General features: G+C 38.9%; 1 long non-coding RNA gene across 1 annotated transcript; it reads right to left on the bottom strand.

Annotated features, from left to right (window-relative positions):
- Positions 1-736: 736 nt before the first annotated feature.
- Positions 737-1,917, bottom strand: LOC135288121 (uncharacterized). Its single transcript, XR_010351416.1, has 2 exons — positions 1,645-1,917; positions 737-962 (listed from the first exon to the last, which is right to left on the bottom strand). It is a non-coding gene; the product is annotated as an uncharacterized LOC135288121 (long non-coding RNA).
- Positions 1,918-19,825: the final 17,908 nt, after the last annotated feature.

Below are 19,825 nucleotides of genomic sequence, written 5' to 3'. Positions count from 1 at the left end.
TACCTTAGTGGCTTTAGACTCTTATTGACTTTAGAATCTTATTGACTCCAGCTTGTTACACTGATATATATACAGCAACTTGACTCTAGCTAATGGAATCCCTTAAGGATTTTTGAAAGGCAAAGGGCTAAGTACCTCATCTGTCCTGAGAGTGGGTGCTTATAATTTCACATAGTCTCCGGTCTATGAGAACAACAACAGAATTTGGTTAGTTGTGTTTTAAGTGCCAGCTTCTGCTGAACTGAATTCCACATCTTGCAAGCCTTTTTTGTACTGGAATCTGGGCTGTGAAAGCAAACTGCTTAGCCCTCTATTTTAGACTACAAGTTAAAAGAAAGAAAGAAAAAAATAAAAAATGGTGGTGGGACAATATTGATTTATTGGCTAGTAGGAGGCAATGAGGTTGGTGCTTAGCCACAATTCCCTATTGTCAAAGAGCCATTCTAAAATGGAATAGATGGGCAAAATAACCTGATTCTGAACCATTAGCCAACATGTCTTATTTGGACCCATCAGTAACTGTCACTAGGACATCAGTCCACAACAAATGTTTATGTTTGGACTGAATGAATTGCAGAATATTAGATAGCAAAATAGTACTGTATCTATCTTTGCATTTTCTTGGATACTGCAACAAAACAGTCTAAAAAAGCAGTTAGAATGACGATTGAACTGAATATGTTTTAGTTTTAGGAGCTCTGCTTCGGAAGGAATGCACAAAAATCTTCTCCAGGAATATCTGAGAAGGGATTTTTTATTTATTTCAAGGAGAATCCCACCTAGTGGTTCACATTGTTCTTAAACATTTAAGATGTTCTCAAGTCATTCAACATGGATCCTTTTATACAGATGGTACAAAAAACAACTGTATACTTAATATAGATTTTCATTTGCTGCTTTTCGATGGTAGTAACAAATTTATAGAGATCTTGCAGTTCTTTCAGCATTCCAGGAAGTATTTTCTGCCATTCAAGAAAAACAGAACACATTCTGTTGAAAGAATTCTATTGGTAAGTCTCAGCTTCAAGCCCTTTGTATTTATTCACCACCTTGTTTTTCTTCTTGCTTGTTCTTTTGAACATTCTGTGTTCATTCACAAATATGAACATTTACTTGGCAACGAGCAAGAAGTCCTTAAACTAGACTTTATTACTGATTACAACCAGTGGCATTCAGTTAGCTGATGCATAACAAAGGTGTGCCACCTTGACCAAACATCAACAGAAGACTATTTTCCCCAAGAACAAAAGTTCCCTGCACAAGGAGGCATATAAACTGTGCAACCCAGACTGCAATATATAAAACAAGTTTGTTTCTCAAAGGCTAACCTTCTTGACAAAATTAGGAGCTTTTTGTAGAACAAATTTGTCAGCAAGTCCTAATTTATCTTCACTAACCTTGTGCAGTCACCCAGCAGTAACCAGAGTTAAGCTGTCCCTGGACATGTTTTTTTAAAAAAAATACTGGATTTGGCACTCAGTGCCATGGTTTAGTTCATGAGGAGGTGTTAGGTTAAGTCCTAGGTTGGACTTGATGATCTCAAAGGTCTTTTGCAACCTCGTTCATTCTGTGATTCTGCGTCTCATGTTGTTGGACTTGGCCATCTATCCAGCCTGTCCTGGTCCCTTTGTAGAGGCCTCCTACCTTCCAACAGATTGGCACATGCTCCCAGCTTGGTTTCATCTGCAAATTTACTGATGGTGGACTCTATCCCCTCATCCGGATCACCAGTGAAGAAATTAAACAGGACTGAGCCTAGTACCAACTCCTGGGAGCCCCCACTAGTGACTGGCCACCAACTGGATACAGCACTGCTCACAACCATTCTCTGTGCCTGGTCATCCAGCCAGCTCTTAACCCAGTGATGGGCATCTGTCCAAGCTGTGGAATGCCAGCTTTTCCAGTAGTATACTGTGGGACAGGGTCAAAGGCCTTGATGAAGTCCAAATAGACAACATCCACGGCTGTTCCCGCATCCACAGTTGGTCACCTTGTCATAAAAGGAGATCAGGTTGGTCAGCACGACCTACCCCTCTTAAACCTATGCTGGCTGGGTCTTATTCCCTGTCCATCCTGTAGGTGCTGTGTGATGGCACTCAAGATGATCTGTTCCACAGTCTAGCCAGGCACTGAGGTCAGGCTGACAGGCCTGTAGTTCCTCAAATCCTCCTTCTGGCCCTTCTTGTGGATGGGCATCACACTGGCCAGGTTCCAGTCATTGGGGACCTCCCCAGTGAGCCAGGACTGATGGTAAATGATGGAGAACAGCTTTGCAAGCTCATCTGCCAGCTCCCTCATCACACTAGGATAGATTCAATCTGGCCCCATAGATTTGTGAGCATCTAAGTGTCTCACCAGGCTCTGACTGCCTCCTTCTGCATAACAGGGGGACTATTCTGCTCTCTGATACTACCTCCCAGCATAGGTGGCCAACTATCCTTAGGGCAACCTGTCTTTCTGTTGAAAATTGAGGTAAAGAAGGTGTTAAGTACCGCTACCTTTTCCTCACCTTCAGTTACTAAATTCCCTCCCGCATCTTATAGAGAATGGAGGTGGTCCTTGCCCTTCCTTTTGACATTAATGTATTTATAAAAAATAATTTTTATTTTCCTTCATGGAAGAGGCCAGATTGAGTTCTAACTGGGCTTTTGCCACTCTAATTTTTTTCCTACATGACGTAGCAACTCCCTTAAGCATTTCCTGAGATACCTGATCCTCTGCCCAAAGGTGATGTGTTGTGGTGTGTTTTTGGATTTTTAACTGTTTAAACTGTAATATGTTAAATTTTCCTATATTATGAAATGTTTTTTTCTACAACCCCCTGTTCAGTTTCAAAAAGAGTTCTTCCCAGAGTTGTCTAACCCATATTTTCTCGCCCTTCCTTATGTCAATCCTCATGCCAATCCCCTCCCATACTTGTAAATCCTCCCTTGTCAATCCTCTAAGCCCATCCCCTGCAGCTTGTCAATTAGGGTTTTGCTGTACCCCTTTTACCAGAAAGTTCTGTGTCAGTTATGCTGTTTCCTCTCACTCATTTGTCTATTATGTATTCACCCCTCCTTCTTTCTGCTTCATTGGTGTTATGTTAATATAAGCCCACCCTGTGTGCGTCCTTGCTAATCTCTAATTGGTTGTAGGCAGTCTCCTCCCGGGGGACTGCCCCCCTTTATAAACTGTTGTAATGCTGTTCTCTGCACTGTCTTCTGTGTGTGCTCCCCCTCTAGGATTGTTTCATTGTGTCATCCTGCCACTTTTCCCTCGGAGGAAGAATAAACGTCTTGGAACTTTGCCACCAGAGAGTCCCTCTCTCCCTTTGTGTCACTCAGCGTTGGGGAGGAATCTCTGCGGGTGCCCACCTTCGGCCAGGCCAGGGAGAAGGGGAGGTTCCAGCCGAAAGGCCGAACCTCTACCCTCGGCCCCGGCTAAAGGAGCTCGAGGCGGGGAGCGGACACTCGGTGGTGCCGCTTGGAGGAAAAGGGCTGGGCAGCTAGCCGGTTGCGAGGCTCGCCCTTTCTCCCGGGATCCAGGCCATGGCATTAGTAATGCACCCTCTTTGTTTAATTAGGTCCTTCGAAAGCTCCTTGCCTATCCAGCCTGCTCATTTTCCTCATGGGATCATCTTTTGGCATATACAGAGCCTGTTCCTGTGCCTTCAAGATTCTGTTTTGAAGCACACCCATCCTTCCTGGACTCCTTTGTTTCTGAGGGCTGCTTTCAAGGTACTCTCAGAATAAATGTCTTAAACAGGTCAAAGTTTGTCCTCCAGAAGTATGATGTGGAAGCTTATTGATGCCTCTCCTTGTTTCACCAAAGATTGAAAACTCTGTAATTTCATGGTCACTCTGCTTCCAGACGGCTTCCAACCACCACATCTCCCACCAGTCCATCTCTGTTTGCAAATAAAAGGTCTAGCACAGTTCCTCCCCTGGTAGGCTCACTCAACAGCTGTGACAAGAAGTTGTCTTCCATACACTCCAAGAACAACCTAGACAGCCTCTTCTTTGCTGTATGGAGTTCCCAGCAGATATCTGGCAGGTTAAAATTACCTACAAGAACAAGGACTGGTAATCTTGAAACATTCTCCAGTTGCTTGTAAGACAAGTCATTCAACTCCTCAGCCTGATTGGGCAGTCTGTGATGGACTCCCACCAGGATGTCAGCCTTGTTGGCTTTTCCCCCCGACTCTAACCCATAGGCACTCAGCCTTATCATCATTAATCTCAATTTCCATGGTGTCAAGAGCCTCCCTTATATAAAGAGACATATTTCCACCTCTTCTTCCTCTCCTGTCTCTTCTGAAGAGCATTTAGCCATCCATCACAGTGCTCCAGTCCTGCAAGTCATCCTACCACGTTTCTGTGATGGCAACTACATCACAGCTTTCTTGCTGTACCATCACTTCCAGCTCCTCATTTGTTACCCATGCTGCATGCGTTAGTGTACATGCACCACAACTGAGCTGCTGATTTCACCCTTGACTCTGGCTTACCACCCTTGGACTTGTTTCTCAAGAGCACAAATGCATCCCTTTCCACGTTCTAACCTAGTCTAAAGCTCTGTCAGTGAGTTCTGCCAATTCATGGGCTAGAATCATTTTGCCCTTGATAGATAGATGGAGTCCATCTGGCTCCAGCAGCCCAGGTGCTGTAAAAGTTGTTCCATGATCAAAGAACCCAAATGTTCACAACCAACATACAGATATTTCTATTTGAAATTACAAATGTGAATGACATATCCATTCATACTCTACTTGAGATGTATGGAGTATGCAGGAGCACCTCATTATGGGTTGTGACAAGCTACCACTGACTAACTGGGTAAATAATTCAGTGCTAGTTTTTCTTCTAGTGGAGATAATATCCTGTTTTCATCATAATGATATACTGCTGTGAGTTTAAATTTCTCAAGGTCTTGTTTTCAAGAAAAATAATAGCTTATAGCTATTTAGTCCATCTAGAGATTACCTGGCAGACCTCAGCATGGGACTGGAATTCATAGGAGCAAGGTAATAAGAAAAGTGAAGACCTATTAGATTATAAGAGCCATACTGAGAGATGCAGGACTCTAGGCGGCTCTTCAAAATGCAGTTTATTACATCCAAGATGTTTCAGCAGTCCAGGGTCATGGGCGACAGAGCCTGTGCCTACAGCTGTCACCTGGCAGGCCTGGAGACCCCTAGTTTAGGTTACAAATGCATTATATACTTTTCTTTGCTGAGCATCCTAATACAGTAGAACCAATCTATACCTTAACTTTCATCTATAGCCTATCATAACTACTATAATTATCATATTTATGTTAGTATTCTCCAGTCACTAAAAGTTAGTACATTACAGTTTAAGCTAGAAGTTGTTTTTCAGTTTTCTTGCAGTGAAAAATTCTGAGACCTTTTTTCTACTTGCAACATCTGCTGACTTGTTTGACTGTGCTATCTTTCTGCTTGTCATAAAAACCCCCTTCTAACTAACATACCCTTTGCCTCCTTAGTTAACCAGTAAGACTAGCTCAGCAATTCCTTTATTCTATATCAAAACTTGCTTCCATCTCTATTCCTTCCTCAGCTTCTACATTCAAAAATCTTTCTGCTAAGCATACATATCTGTGAGACTTTCTTGTCAAACTTTCATCCTTCCCAACATCAGATCACTGGGTTCATCCCTTGCAATTGCCTCAGAGAACAGGCATTGACTTCCAATATACTTTGGATTACATCCACAATTACCAAGAGACAAGGGAAAAAAATTAACAGTAGATCACTTCCTGGAAAGTGGTAAAAGCTCAGTGCATCTGCTGGAAGTGAGTCTGAGTCTAAGGTCTTGTACTGATCTTTTACAGAAGATGTATGTGCTCACCTAAAAAAGTCAGTGCACATGATAGAAAGTAAGAACTTGATGATAAAAGAGTTGTAAGGACTTTTTTGTATGACAGTATTTTCATTACTTGTATTTTCCAAAGAAGGAAAAATAAAAATTTCTGATGACAGTATCTAATACGTCTTATTTACCAACATGTTAACTCAAATTAAAACGAAAACTGAGAAATAGAGACAGGCTGCAAAGCTAATTAATAATATTTTAAAGAGATCTTAAATTTTGAACAGATGTGAGTGATAGCTATAGAACATATTTTAATAAAAATTAAATCTGCAAGGTGAAAATACTGGGTGAAGAAAAAAAAGTTCAATTTTAAAAGACTTCAAAATTACTTTTAAACACTTATTTTAATGACTGAAATTAAGATAATGCAGTATTTTTGTAATGAGGACAAGAACAATCTAGAAGGAAGAAAGTTTCACTTGGATTGTAATTTTTAAAAAGAATTACCTTTCATAAAATATGTCCAAAACCATTAACTTAGCAAGTGGTCTCAGAAAAGTCCATGAAAATAGTTTCTGAAGATCTTGAAACAGATATGTTTTTTATATATATATACAAATAAAGCAGAAGCAAATGATTGCTGTATGAATATATGTCAAACAAAAAGGTGATTGACGAGCATATAGGAACTTAATTGTATTCTAAAATCAGGAATCAGCATCACAAAAACTATAAATAATGACAAACTTTATAGGATAAGCAATTGTAGAGCAATTATGTTTAAGGATGATTTTAAAATCAAAACCACATTTGTTTTTTGACTACAAAAACAAAGTAACAGATGTTCTTCAAAGACTTAATGCAATGAAATAGAAGAAATAACATGAATAGGAAAAAGAATAGAGGCATAGAGAAAATCAGTTATTTGCCCAGGAGTATGAAGTAAGCCCATGGATTTGCTAAGAAGGCCTAAACTGCCTGCCAGCATGTCCAGTGCCATATTTAGTCCAGTTTTACTCTTCATAATCACATCCAGAATGGAGATTAGACTCATGATCTATGGAGATTAGCAGTGGTGGCTTAGTAAGGAAGTAGAAATTTAATATTATATGTATGTTCTTATTCTTAGTGCTGCACGGTTTTGAATATTGACAAAAGTAGGTCCTTAATTGAAAAAGTATGTATGTTAGCTATATCTGACACACTAATAGAGAGGTATTGTAAAAGGTGTATTTTTGTGCATGATTCATTCAAGAAATCTGTTTCCAGATACCAAAAATATGCACAAGAATTCATTCACACATGAGATTAGTTTGGTTCTTTTTTCTTTTGCTATTGATGAACAAAGGCAAATGAAAACTATGACCTTAAACACACACACACACACACACACACACACACACTTGCATATATTCCAGTTTTAGGATAATTTTACTATTAACAGTGAATATTTTAACATCAAAAATAAGATAAATTAGGCAATAAAGAGCTAGTCACAGAAAGAATAAAAATATCAGCCTTGAATACCACTACCTGTAATAAAATGTCAGCTATAAAATAATGGTCCTGTTGAGTCATTAGAATTTTGTTACTAAGAGATGATGACTTTGCCATTTGATCCGTTTTCAGGGGGGGGAAAAAAAATAAAAAACCAAAACCAACAGGAAAAGGCATTCCTAGAAAAAGATGTTGGTGTTTTCATTGTCTGCGTAACTGTTTTTGAAAAAGGATGGTTTCCTTAACTTGAATTAGGGTGCGCCAATATATAAAACTCTTACTGTTATTAATCAGCACTTAAATTAGTGTTGTTACTCATGGCAGAAAGTGGTGCTCAGCAGGCCTAAGGGTTCCTGTGTTAACGTGTTATGGAAGAGATAGGAGACAGAGGAGCTAGAATGTGTAGGGAATCCAGCAAAGGTCTTGTAAATGGATGATAATGTTTACCAGAAACTCTATAATTGCTCCTCTGGACAGATGAAGAAAAATTAACAACAGTCATTTTTATGGACTACACACTTAAAAAAAAAATCACCATATCAATATGCTGATAAAATGTTTTATTGAGATGTTTTTAGAGTAGCAATTCACACTGAACCAGGCCCTGAGCAAACAAAAAACTAAAAAAAATCACCTTACTTTTGTATATATGACAGGCAGATTTTCCAGTCTTTACCCAGTCAGGGCATATTGGAGGGAATGTCTTAGCACCCAACATACTCAAAATCTTTTACAATTATAACTTGAATAATTATGTTTGAAACATAACAGACAAATGTTGCTTATTCCATGTGATATAGGGGTGTGAATGTGAATGATTTTCACTGTTGGAAAAAAAATGTATTCTTACGGTACCAGACTTGATCCGTGATCCTTTCTAAAATATCACCATCAGAATAGATACTAAAAAATATTTTTAAATTTTAAATATGTATTTGCTATATTCAAGTCTTTATATTTGTTTTTCTGATTGCATCTGGTTAAAATATGATAAAATTACATATCTAATAAAACTAGACATTTGGAAAATTTCTTCATATTTTTGTGTGACAAAGAAAAAGAAATTCCCATTAAAAAAGTATGTTCTTTTTAACCAACCATTCCTATCATAGTCCAGTCCTGAATATGTGAAGAAGATATAAGTTATAACCTGACCAAATCAATTCAAACGATTGAAAAGAGAATATTAAAAAAAAAAAACCTATCCCAAATTTCTACATAGTTGCTTATTATCCATTCACTTATCCCAGTTTTCTACTTAGTTGCTTATTATCCATTTATGCTCAAGACTTAAAATTGTACAGTTATTTTCCATTTAACCCTTAAATTAAGGGATTAACCCTTCTACTTAATCTCTTCAAAATCGAAGCTAACTTTTGTTAGGACTCATATAAGCTTTTCAAAGCTTCATGCTGATGTCTCTTCCAGACCTTCCCCCAAGACTACCACAGTGCACTTCAGGCAAGAACAACAGCATATCTTTATATATCTTCTGGTATTTAATATTTTTGATCAATTAATTACAGCAAGATCAAGCACACCCTCAGCGAGCTGGGTGATGCAGTTGACACAATAGAAGGAAAGGATGCCATCCAGAGAGACCTGGACAAACTAGAGAAGTGGACCCATGAGAACCTTTAAGTCCAAGCACAAGTGTTACACCTGAGTCATGGCAAACCTAGACATAACTACTGAGAGATGATACCAAAAAGGACTTGGGGGTTCTGGTGGATGAAAAGCTGGACATATGACACCAAAGTGTGGTTACATCCCAGAAGGCCAAATGGATCCCAAAAGTAGTGTGGCCAGCAGGTGTGAGATCGTTCTCTTCATCTACTCTGCCCTTGTGAGACCCCATCTGGAGTGCTGTGACCTGCTTTGAGTTTCTCAAAATAGGAATGACATGTACTTCTTGGAGCATGTTCAGCAGAGGGCCATGAAGATCACAAGGGCAGTTGTGATAGAACAAAGGTTCTATAGTATTAAAACTAAAAAAGGAGAGGTTTAGCTTAGATGTTAGGAAGTTGTTCATTACTCAGAGTGGTGAGGCACTGGGACAGGTTGCCCTGAGTAGCTGTGGATTTCCTATCCCTGGAACTCTTCAAGTCCAGGTTGGATGGTAATTTGAGCAACTTGGTCTAGTGAGTGGCCACCCTGCCCATGGCAGGGAAGCTGGAACTAGGTGATATTCAAGGTCCCTCCCCACACCAGCCTTTCTTTAATTCTATGATAAAGTAATTATTTGAAGTTTTCTTGTGAAGAGATTGGCCTAAGAATGAAGGATAGTTCACTTGACCCAAAATACTGAAGAAGCAGCAGCATGTCATTCACTACTGTGCATCTGCAGTGTGGCAGCAGTTCTCTGACCACAGAGAGCAACACACAACTTCCCAGACACCACTCTCCTACGAGTAGGTGTTGTAGATGGGTAAAAACGTACAAAATAAGGCCTTGTGACCCTTGCAAAATCATGGCTCAGGCCTGTTACTTCAGCTAAGTAAAAAAGGACTATGTGAAGTGACTCAGCTGAATTAGAGGTAGAAAAAAGATATATAACCATTATATGTTCATGTTGCAGTTTATGGTTGTTGGTTGAATTATATTTGTTGTGCTTCAATGGAATACAGCTGATTTAAGCTTAACTGTTTAAAAAGGCTTAGTTTTTGCAATAAAGGAGCTCTATTTTGTACCTGCTGGGGAGTTTTGCATCACTCTGCTTCATAACAAGTAGGGACTCCTGTTTTGCAGTTACTCCCCCGAAGGTTAGATGAAGGAATCTACATTGTACATTGTCCTTTCAGTGGTAGGTTACATTTCACTCCAAATCAATACTATTTCTTTTGCTAGCTTTAATATAGGTACCTTGATATAGTGAACTGTTTTATGTTACACTATAATCTAGTAGTAGTTCTTCACTTCCATACTGTGAAGTAAGTAATTACGATTAAGATGTTTCATCTGTTATCTCTTGTCTGTTTAATAAATAATTTATTTTTATAAAAAGATACGATTTACCATCATTAGAACTTCTGATTCCTTAAATTTAAACTGTTGCCAAAATCTGAGGCTAAGGCAGGGCTTGTCCAAAGCTTCCACTTGTCCCATGATAAAAGGTACCAGAAATATTTTTGGCATGTGAAAACAGATATAGAAATTATGATAGTTAGATTTCATGGTAGTAGATGAACTGGTCTTTTAAAGGGACAATACTTAGATCTAAAGGCAATACTAGGATTTCAAATGAGAACTATATTGGGCAACAGGATTTAAGGAAAGGTAATAAATAGTGGGGAAGTAAGGCTCTGTAGAACGATCTGGACAGGCTGGATACAACTGGCACCAAGGCCAATTGTATGAGGTTCAACAATATCAACAAGATCTTGGGTCACATCAGGGTCATGCAGACCTACACTTTGAGGACAAAGCTCCTGGAAAACTGCCTGGCAGAAAAGGACCTTGGGATGCTAGTTGGCAGCCATCTGAATATAAGCCAGAGTGTACCCAGTTGGTCAAGAAGGCCAACGGCATCCTGGCCTGTATCAGGAATCGTGTGATCATCAGGGCCAGAAGTGATCAACCCTGTACTCAGCACTGGTGAGGCTTCATCTCAAATCCTGTGTTCATTTCTGGGCCCCTCACTACAAGAAAGACTTTGAGGTGCTGGAGTGTATCCAGAGAAGAGCAACAGAGCTAAAGAAGCGTCTAAAGTACAAGACTCATGAGGAGCAGCTGAAGGAGCTGGGGTTTTGTAGTCCGGAGAAAAGGAGGCTCTCTACAACTATTTGAAAGGAAGATGTAGTGAGGTAGGGATCAGTTTCATCTCCAAAATAACAAGGAATAGAAAAGAGTGATGAAGACCCTTTGCTCCCAGAGAAAGAAGAAGACCTCTGTCCCCAGGGATGAAGATGATTTCAATGACACATAAAGAGAACCTTTGCTCTTGAACAGCTCATCCTTAAAATAGTACCCCATAAATTGACATGGCCCATAAACACAGCTGTAGGAAAGCTGTGAAAGATGGGAGGGACTTCATGATTGCAGATTCCTGGGCGACTGCTATTTGTGGACATTAAAAGCCACAAGAGAACTAGTTCATGTGGAGAAATCTCCATGGCATGGCAAAGGAAACTCCTCTCCCTAAGTGAACTGGAGAAGGACTATTCTAGAAGTGATAAACTCACCAAATTGTTTCTGTATGTTGTTAGTGGGAAAGAAAAGGTTGTAGGGGGGAGAAGTATTCTAAAGGTTTTGTACTGATTGTTATTATTCTTTCATTTAGTTACTGTTAATAAACTTTTCTTTATACCCTTTTAAAATTTTGAGCCTGCTTCACCTCCTCCTAATCTTATCTCACAGCAGAAAATGAGTAAGTATATTCTAATGGGTGCACTGGCATTTAGCCAGCACCAAACTTACCACATTAACTGGTGCATTGGTCAGGAAATTTCAAATTGGTGAACCAAAACCACTACAATCTTATGGAGCAACTTAAATTAATTTCAAGTAGACAGGAACCAAACAGGTATGTCAGTAAAACATCTTCAGAGAGTACTTTTTGTAGAAATACCAACTGTCTTGAATATTTTTGGATTAGTGAATGTATCTTTTTCTTTACTGCTACCTATATCCAGTTGAGGTAGCATACTTTTCAGTTGCTATTTTATTCTGTAAAAACTGTAAGAAAAAGGGCAGTCATTATTTAATGGGGGCAAAAAACAACCATGTGAATTGTTATCAACTTTCAAGGGGTTTTTGCAAGTATTGTAATATTAAGTCAGTGCTCTGCGAAGTTTTTAAATGGGAAGGTGTAAACTATGCCATAGAGCATAAAAGAGACATAGTGTAGGAGGGAAAAAGGGGGACTGAAGATGTGCCAGAACCAAAAGTGAATGTTTGTAACTTAAGTGTTTACATTGAACAACAGAAAATGTAAGGTTGTGAAAATAATGTAATTTCTTTTCTGCAACAAAAACATACCAAGACTTATTTAGTTATATTGGTGACTGTTGAGTTGTTCTGCTTTGAATCTCCCAAACCTGAAGGGCCTTCTCCAAAAACCTCCCACAAGTACAATAGCCATCAGCTCTGAAATCAGTGGGAATGTAAGGCTTTGTTTAATGAACTTTTTGACAGATGTGGAAGGTCCTGATTCTGAAGAATCCTGTACAGGGGGTTAAGAATGGCTATATCATATGCTTAAATATTACTGAATTCATAAAATACTTAGTGTGACATTTTTTCAGACTGCTTAGATTTTAAAATATCCCTTTATGCAGGGAAATAGACCAGTGCAAAATTGATGCCGTATTTATCATAAGTAATCCTTCATATGATGATGCACACATAAAACCCTAAAAAGATAGAAGACATAATTTAATTAGATTTGGGCAGTAAGCTTGATTAAATACAAACCATCTTTGTCTAGATTTCTGTTTTTATCTAGCATTTCTGATTTCACCCCAAAGCAACTATGCTCTCCTCCAGCACTCCAGGAACATCATAAAAGCCAGGAAGCGCCAAATTCAAGAAGAAAGTGCTTCTTTACACAGTGTATAGATATTTAGAAATTTTTTGACAAAACAACTTGTGGCATCTAGAGGTTGATATGGCCAAAAGAACAAACTTCAGAAATCCCCAGTCACAGAATGTTTGGAGGCTGGGACAATAATACAGAGTACCACTGTACACATATGTAAAGTTCTTACTCTTTCCTAGGCTGATAGCTGTCATTGGAGATAGGATGCTGGGTTGGATAAACCTTTTCTCTTGCAAATGCTCACATTCTTATGTCCATAATTTTAAGCTGCCAAACAGCACTGAAAAGAATTTGCCAGACGATAGACTTTTGGCTGAATTAAAAGTACATATAATACCGAGTCAGAATGTCCCTTGCACAAAACATGATCGGTGATTATGCTAAACGTGTCTGACTCAATATCTTGTACAGTACAGTGTGTGTGACTGCTGGAACACAAGAGGAATTGAATTACAGGAACAGAAAATATAAAAAATGTTTCCAGTGATCAGATTTCCTTATTATGAGAGTTTACTCCAAAGTTTCTGACATAAAGGAGAGGTAATAAAGTCATTAAGTTAAGCAAGAAAACAGTTACACCTAGTAGTTTTTTCTCTGTGCCAACTTTCAGGCAACATCTTAGAGGACAATGTAAAAATTGCAACTGAAAAAATAGCCCCAGACATTTCCTCTTAGAGGCATAAACACATCTCTTCTCTTCTGAGAAGTCCAAATTAATAGACAAGGATAAAATACACACATTTAAAACACTGTGCCACCCAGATAATTACACTGACAATAACATTTCTTTGAAATATCAAGCATTCAATACCTCATCAAGGCAATAAATTTTGAATTAAATATTTCATACTCCATTGATTCTATTTTCAATGCCATACACTAAAATCATCCTGAAAATAAGGCATTTTCTGATGTATTACTAAACCAAGGTGGGTTAAGGAGAATATGCCTTTCACATTAATTTCCTAACCTTTTTAACCACAGAGTTTATAGTTCACATCTGGGCACTCATTCATCGAAAGATGAAAGCAGTGCTCAACTCTAAATACTTACTGACTTAAGACTCGCTATGTATTTTGCTGAATAAATACGAACCTAAGCCTAAACTAAGCTTACCCTAAGTATCCTTCTGATAAAGGGACTATAACTACCTAAATAGGACTCTGTTTTAGATATCATAGCCTCATAACATTCCCCAGACTATTAATTAAGTCCACAAAAAATGCAGAAAATACTGATATGGGGGAGGAGGGGAAAAAGCCCTTCCCACTAAAATAAATGCAATATAGGTCAGCTTAAATTAAGCTTAAAGTAAGAATTTCCTGAATAGCAGAAATTTTATATTATACTGTATCCTCTGTACATCAGAGAGCTCCCACTTTCACCGTGGGCATGGAAGCATCACTCTTATTGGATGATTTAACACGAGTTCTATTTATGTTTTGATGTTTTCAAATTTCACTGTTTTCCCTTCTAATTTTCCTTCATAATGTTAAGCTACTTATTAGTCAAATAACTGAGTGAACTATGGCTTAATCTCCAAAAGAGACTGCGAGTATTCAGTTTAATTCAGCAATGAAAATATTGTCTGTGGAAGTTGGTCTGCAAAATAAGGTCTTACTGTCCAGTGTGCACATTAGTGTAACTCCCACTGAGTTACACTAGAAACCACAGGAAATTCAATACAATATTCAAGAAATATGGTGACATTTGAAAGACAAGGTGAGAGATAAGGATGTTATTCAGTAAATTTTTTATGTCTCACCAAGATGACCCTGATCTTCAGAACAGTGGTCATTTATCTAATCTACTGTAACACAATTTCACAGACCTCTTTTTCCCCTCTAAAAGGATTGCTGGAGACAACTAGACTAACAATACTTATTTTGGCTTACTTCAACATTATTTATCTTTCATTAGAAGCTTATTTCTGTCATTAGAAGCATGCCTATAATTCAGATATGAATACAGTTTGTTGTCTTCTCACTAATCTCTTACTTAAACAATGTATTTATGTTTATTTTTCTCTAGTTTTATAATGCTTCTGCTTATTTCTTGAGAATCTCTTAAAAAATTCTTTATTCTGTAGTGAACAGACAATCTCTTTGTCACCACCTTCAGATTTCTAGGATGCATAAACTATATGACTTTGGATTTCAGCTTGTCTTTGGATATATGAACTTCTGCCAGGCTTGTCCTGCTGTTATTATTAATGTTCTCAATTGACTTTTTGGGAAAACATGCATTGCTTTATCCCATTACTGATGGTGAGAGAGTGAGAAGCCAGCTCTCCATGCCATAGAGCATCATGGAGTACATGCTGAACTCAGTGATTTGTGGGGAAGACGGCTATAATCCCTCTAGTTAATGGAAAATCCATTTTAGTATATGGGAGAGTGACAGAGAACTTGTTGCTAAAAATACATAGGTTTATCCTCCTGTATTTCTCAAGCAACCAAGGGAAATCTGATTCCTAACAAGGTCATCTAATGAAGTTCCATTAAGTCCCAGTTCCATTAAGATTTCTTTAGGTCTGAGCAAGAAAATAAAGGATTTAAACACTTTAAATTTTGTCACAATGAAGGGCAAGAATGAAGATGATAGTCTTTCCCAGTGAAAATTAAACATGCCAAACAACAGGAGACTAAAGAACAGTTGCTCTGAGTTTACTTAGAGGGATTCTTCAGTATATTCCATGGGTTGCTCTGAGTTTACTTAGAGGGATTCTTCAGTATCTTCCATGGGTGGCTTTAATATTGTATTTGAAAGAATATTATTTTCATTTGATAAAAGGAATATTTTGTTTCAAGATTTGAAACTGGACTCAGGGAAGATGGAAGTGTTGCCAATAATTAGCTTTCTCTTCTGAGAACTTCATTTCTTTCAAAGAGTTTTAATTTCCTGGTTAAGTGCTAGACATTTAATTAAGCAAAAGGCAAGGACAACAGCCATTGTCATCTGGAGTAGTGTAACAGTTTTCCAGAGCATACAGACAGATGACTATCATCAGATTGCTGTTTTTTCTTTCTCCTAAAGTATTCAGTCCCTCTCTGGAATCACAATGGGATGAGATGGACCACGAGAATGTCACAATGGAAACATACCTCGCTCCTTTTTGTAAAACTGAGAATGTAAAAAATACAGATGCTGAGAAGGAACTGGACTAAAGGAAAAGAAGGAGTGAACAGCAGCTGTAGATGAAGCTGTATCTAAGACAAAGCTTCTTATATTGACACAAGAAGAAGGCTGTTGATTTGCCTTAAATACGGAGTTTCTGCATTCATTTCTCAAATACATGTGAGAAGCATATTTGAGGACTCTTGAGATAATAGGGTGGTTCAGTTGACGCAACTTTTACTCCAAGGTTTTTGCTAGAATAGTAATGAAGAAAAATATATAGGAAGAATGATAACTCACTTTCCTCAGCAGAAATAAAAGATTTCTCAGGTAAAATTACTCATCATGCTCATTCCAAAAGTCTATCAAAATAAATTATTACATTGCAAACAATCAGCATTAAAAAAATACTGAATCTCATTATGCCATGTTACATGTGGATTTATACTTTGTTTAGAAGGAAAAATTGAACTTTAAAGGGATTAATGTATAGAATTACTTAAAATCATGCACTATATAAAAGCAAAATATTTCTGAGGAAACTGATTTTGCTAAAAAAATTAATCAAAGAAGCATTAAATCTCATATTCATAGAACATAAAATAAGAGAATCACAAAATCAGAGAATAAGCAGAGGTGGAAGGGACTCACAAGGATCTTCAAGTCCAACTTCCTGCACAGCACCATTATCAAGAGTCACACCATGTGCCCACAAGTATTGTCAAAATGCTTATTTAATTCTTATCAGGCTTGGTGCTGGGATCACTTCCCAGGGGAGTCTGTTCCAGTGCCCAATCACCCTCTGAGTGGAGGAACTTTTTCTACTCCCTAAACTAAACCTCCCCTTACACAACTTCAGGCCATTCCCTCAGGTCCTGCCACTGAGAACCAGAGAGAAGAGGTCAGTGCCCACCCTTGCATTTCCCCTTGCGAGGAAGTTGTAAACACCAATGAGGTTTCTCCTCTGTATCCTCTTTTTCAGGCTGAGCACACCAAGTGACCTCGGCCACTCCTCATATGACTTCCACTCAAGGCCTTTCACCATCTTCACTGCCCTCCTTTGGACAGTCTCTAATACTGCAGTCACCAAAGCTGTACACAGGACTCGAGGTGAGGCTGCCGCGGTGCAGAGCAGAATGGGACAATCCCCTACCTTGTCCAGCTGGCAATGCTGTGCCTTGATGCACCACAGGACATGCCTGGCCCTTCTGGCTGCCAGGCCACTGCTGACTCATATTCAACTTCCTGTCAACCAGCATCTCCAGGTCATTTTTCATGGCCCTTCTTTCCAGCATCCCATTGCCCAGTCTGTCTGTGCATCCAGGGTTGCCCCATCCCAGGTGTAGAATCCAGCACTTTGTTAAAATTCATACTGCTGGTGATTGCCTGGCCCTTTATTTCATCAAGGTCTCTCTGCAGCGTCTCCCTGCCTTCAAGGGAGTCAATCTTTCTTCCCAGTTTAGTATCATCTGCAAACTTAGTATCCCTTCAAGTCCTGCATGCAAGTTACTAAGAAGATGCTGAAGAACACAGGGCCAAGGATGGAGCCCTGCAGAACCCCACTAGTGACAGGACACCAGTCTGATGTCACCCCATTCACTATAACCCTTTGTATCCAACCTGTGAGCCAGTTGTTCCTCCATCCCATTATGTGTTTTAACTAGCTGTAGGCTGGACACTTTGTCCTGGAAGATACTGTGAGAGACAGTATGGAAAGAAATGCAAAAATATTATATCAACTGGCTTCCCTTAATCAGTTTCTTGGGTTATCTTGTCATAAGAGGAAGTCAGGCTTGATAAGCAGGACTTCCCTCTCAGGAAGCCATGCTGGCTGTGAACAATGAACACATTATCTTTCAAGTGTTTTTCAGCACCTCCCAGGACAATCTTCTCCATAATTTCACCAGTCAGTGAAGTGAGACTGATAGGTCTGTAGTTGCCAAGGTCTTGCCTGGGACAAGGTTAGCCAACTTCCAGTCAACTGGGGCCTCTCCAGATTCTGAAGAAGATTCCAAAATCATTGAGAGAGGTTTTGCAATGACACCAGCTAGCTCTTGAAGAACTCTAACATGAATCCCATCAGGCCCCATAGATTTATAGGGATCCAGCTGGAGCAGTAGATCACACACAGTTTCAGGGTCAGCTGGAAGTTTCTAATTTACATAGCCATGGCCCTCCAGCTCAGGACACTGGGACCCCATTAGTCCCATCATTGATGCTGAAGACAGAGGTGCTAAAAAAAGCACTAAACACCTCTGCCTTGTCCATGACCCTGTTTGTGAGGTGACCATCTTCATCCTGTTATAGGCTGATATTGTCTACACTGCCTTTTGCCATTAATGCATTCAAAAAAACCTATTTTTATTGCACCCCACATTTCTGGACAGCTTCAACTCTGGTTAAGCTTCGGCCACATTCCTTTCTCCCAGTCATGGTGAACAAGGATCTCTGCATGTCATCCATGTTATATCACCTTGCTTCCACTGGGCATACACCTTCCTTCTTTGCATTAGCTCCAAAAAACAATCCCTGATTAGCAAAGCCAGTCTTCTCTCTCATCTGCTTGATTTCCAACATTTTAAAATTGCCTGTTCCTGTGCCCTGAGGAGGTGGTGCTTAAAAAATGACCAGCACTTATGGATCCCAGAACTGCCAAAAATATTTTCCTGCTCACCCTGAGCAGCTGGAATTCTGCTTTCCTCATGTCCAGATTTGAATCTTTGCTGGCACTTTTCCTTTGGACAACAGTTTTTAAACTTGATTGTTTCATGGCTGCTGTGGCCAAGACAGCTACCAATCTCCACTTCACTCACAAGTCCTTCTTTGTTAATAGGCAGAAAATCAAGGAAAACATCTTTCCTAGTAGACTCCTGTCGTACCTGTACTGTGAAGTTATCTTTCAAGTGTTTTAGGAATCTTCTGGACCTGTTTGTGCTATTGTCAGTCAACTACTGACAAGTTAAAATCACACATAAGGACAAGAGCAGTTGACTTGGAAGTTTCCCCTTATTCCTCAAAGGAAAATTCACCAGCATAATTTTCCTTACTAGGTGGTCTATGGTAGACTACCATGATGACACTGCATTATTTGTTTGTCCCTTGATTCTTATCCAGAAGTTCTCAACAGTAAGCTCCATTCTAAAATTTCAGTCCCTTCATTACATACAACATACACACCCCATCTCACCTACCCTGTCTATCCCTCCTGAAGAGCTTGTAACCATCCAACATGGCAGTCCAATCATAGGACTCACCCCACCAGGTTTTGCTTATGTCATTGATGTCAAATCTCTGGGACTAGATGAAAGCTTTGAGTTTGTCTTGTTTGTTGCTTATGTTGCATGCACTAGCATAGAAACATTTCCCATGTCGTTTGTTGTATCTGACACCTCATGAAGCAGATTGAGGGATTCCACTTCCACTCGCTTATGTTTTGGCACACCATCCCTTTACATAATAAAAAATATATATAATTATCAATCAAAGAGTAGGTAGGAATATAGGATAACAAAAATGCTAGAGTTATGAGTCATTACTTAAGTTCAGGTGTAATACAACCACTTTTGTTTGGGAAATGGTGATGCTTGCACTTTTCTGTTCCCAAAAGGAGTACTAAATAAGATAAAGGAATTCATAGTAAGAAGCATAACTCACTATGTCTACTTCCTCCTTAAAAAGGAAGATAAACAATCCTCTAACATGTCTAGTGCCTTTAAAAAGCAGTAAATTCCAAACACTTGAACAGTGTTTTTAAGTAATAACACCTTAAGAAAAAAGTAATAATATGTCTAAAATAATTGCAGGGGATGTATTCAATAAGATGAAATTTTGCGATCTACTTTTACTTACTGCCGGTTTG

Source organism: Passer domesticus, chromosome 1 (genome assembly GCF_036417665.1).
Source record: "Passer domesticus isolate bPasDom1 chromosome 1, bPasDom1.hap1, whole genome shotgun sequence".
NCBI lineage: Eukaryota > Metazoa > Chordata > Aves > Passeriformes > Passeridae > Passer > Passer domesticus.
The sequence above is the reverse complement of the archived record's forward strand: the minus strand, read 5'-3'. Positions and strand labels throughout refer to the sequence as shown.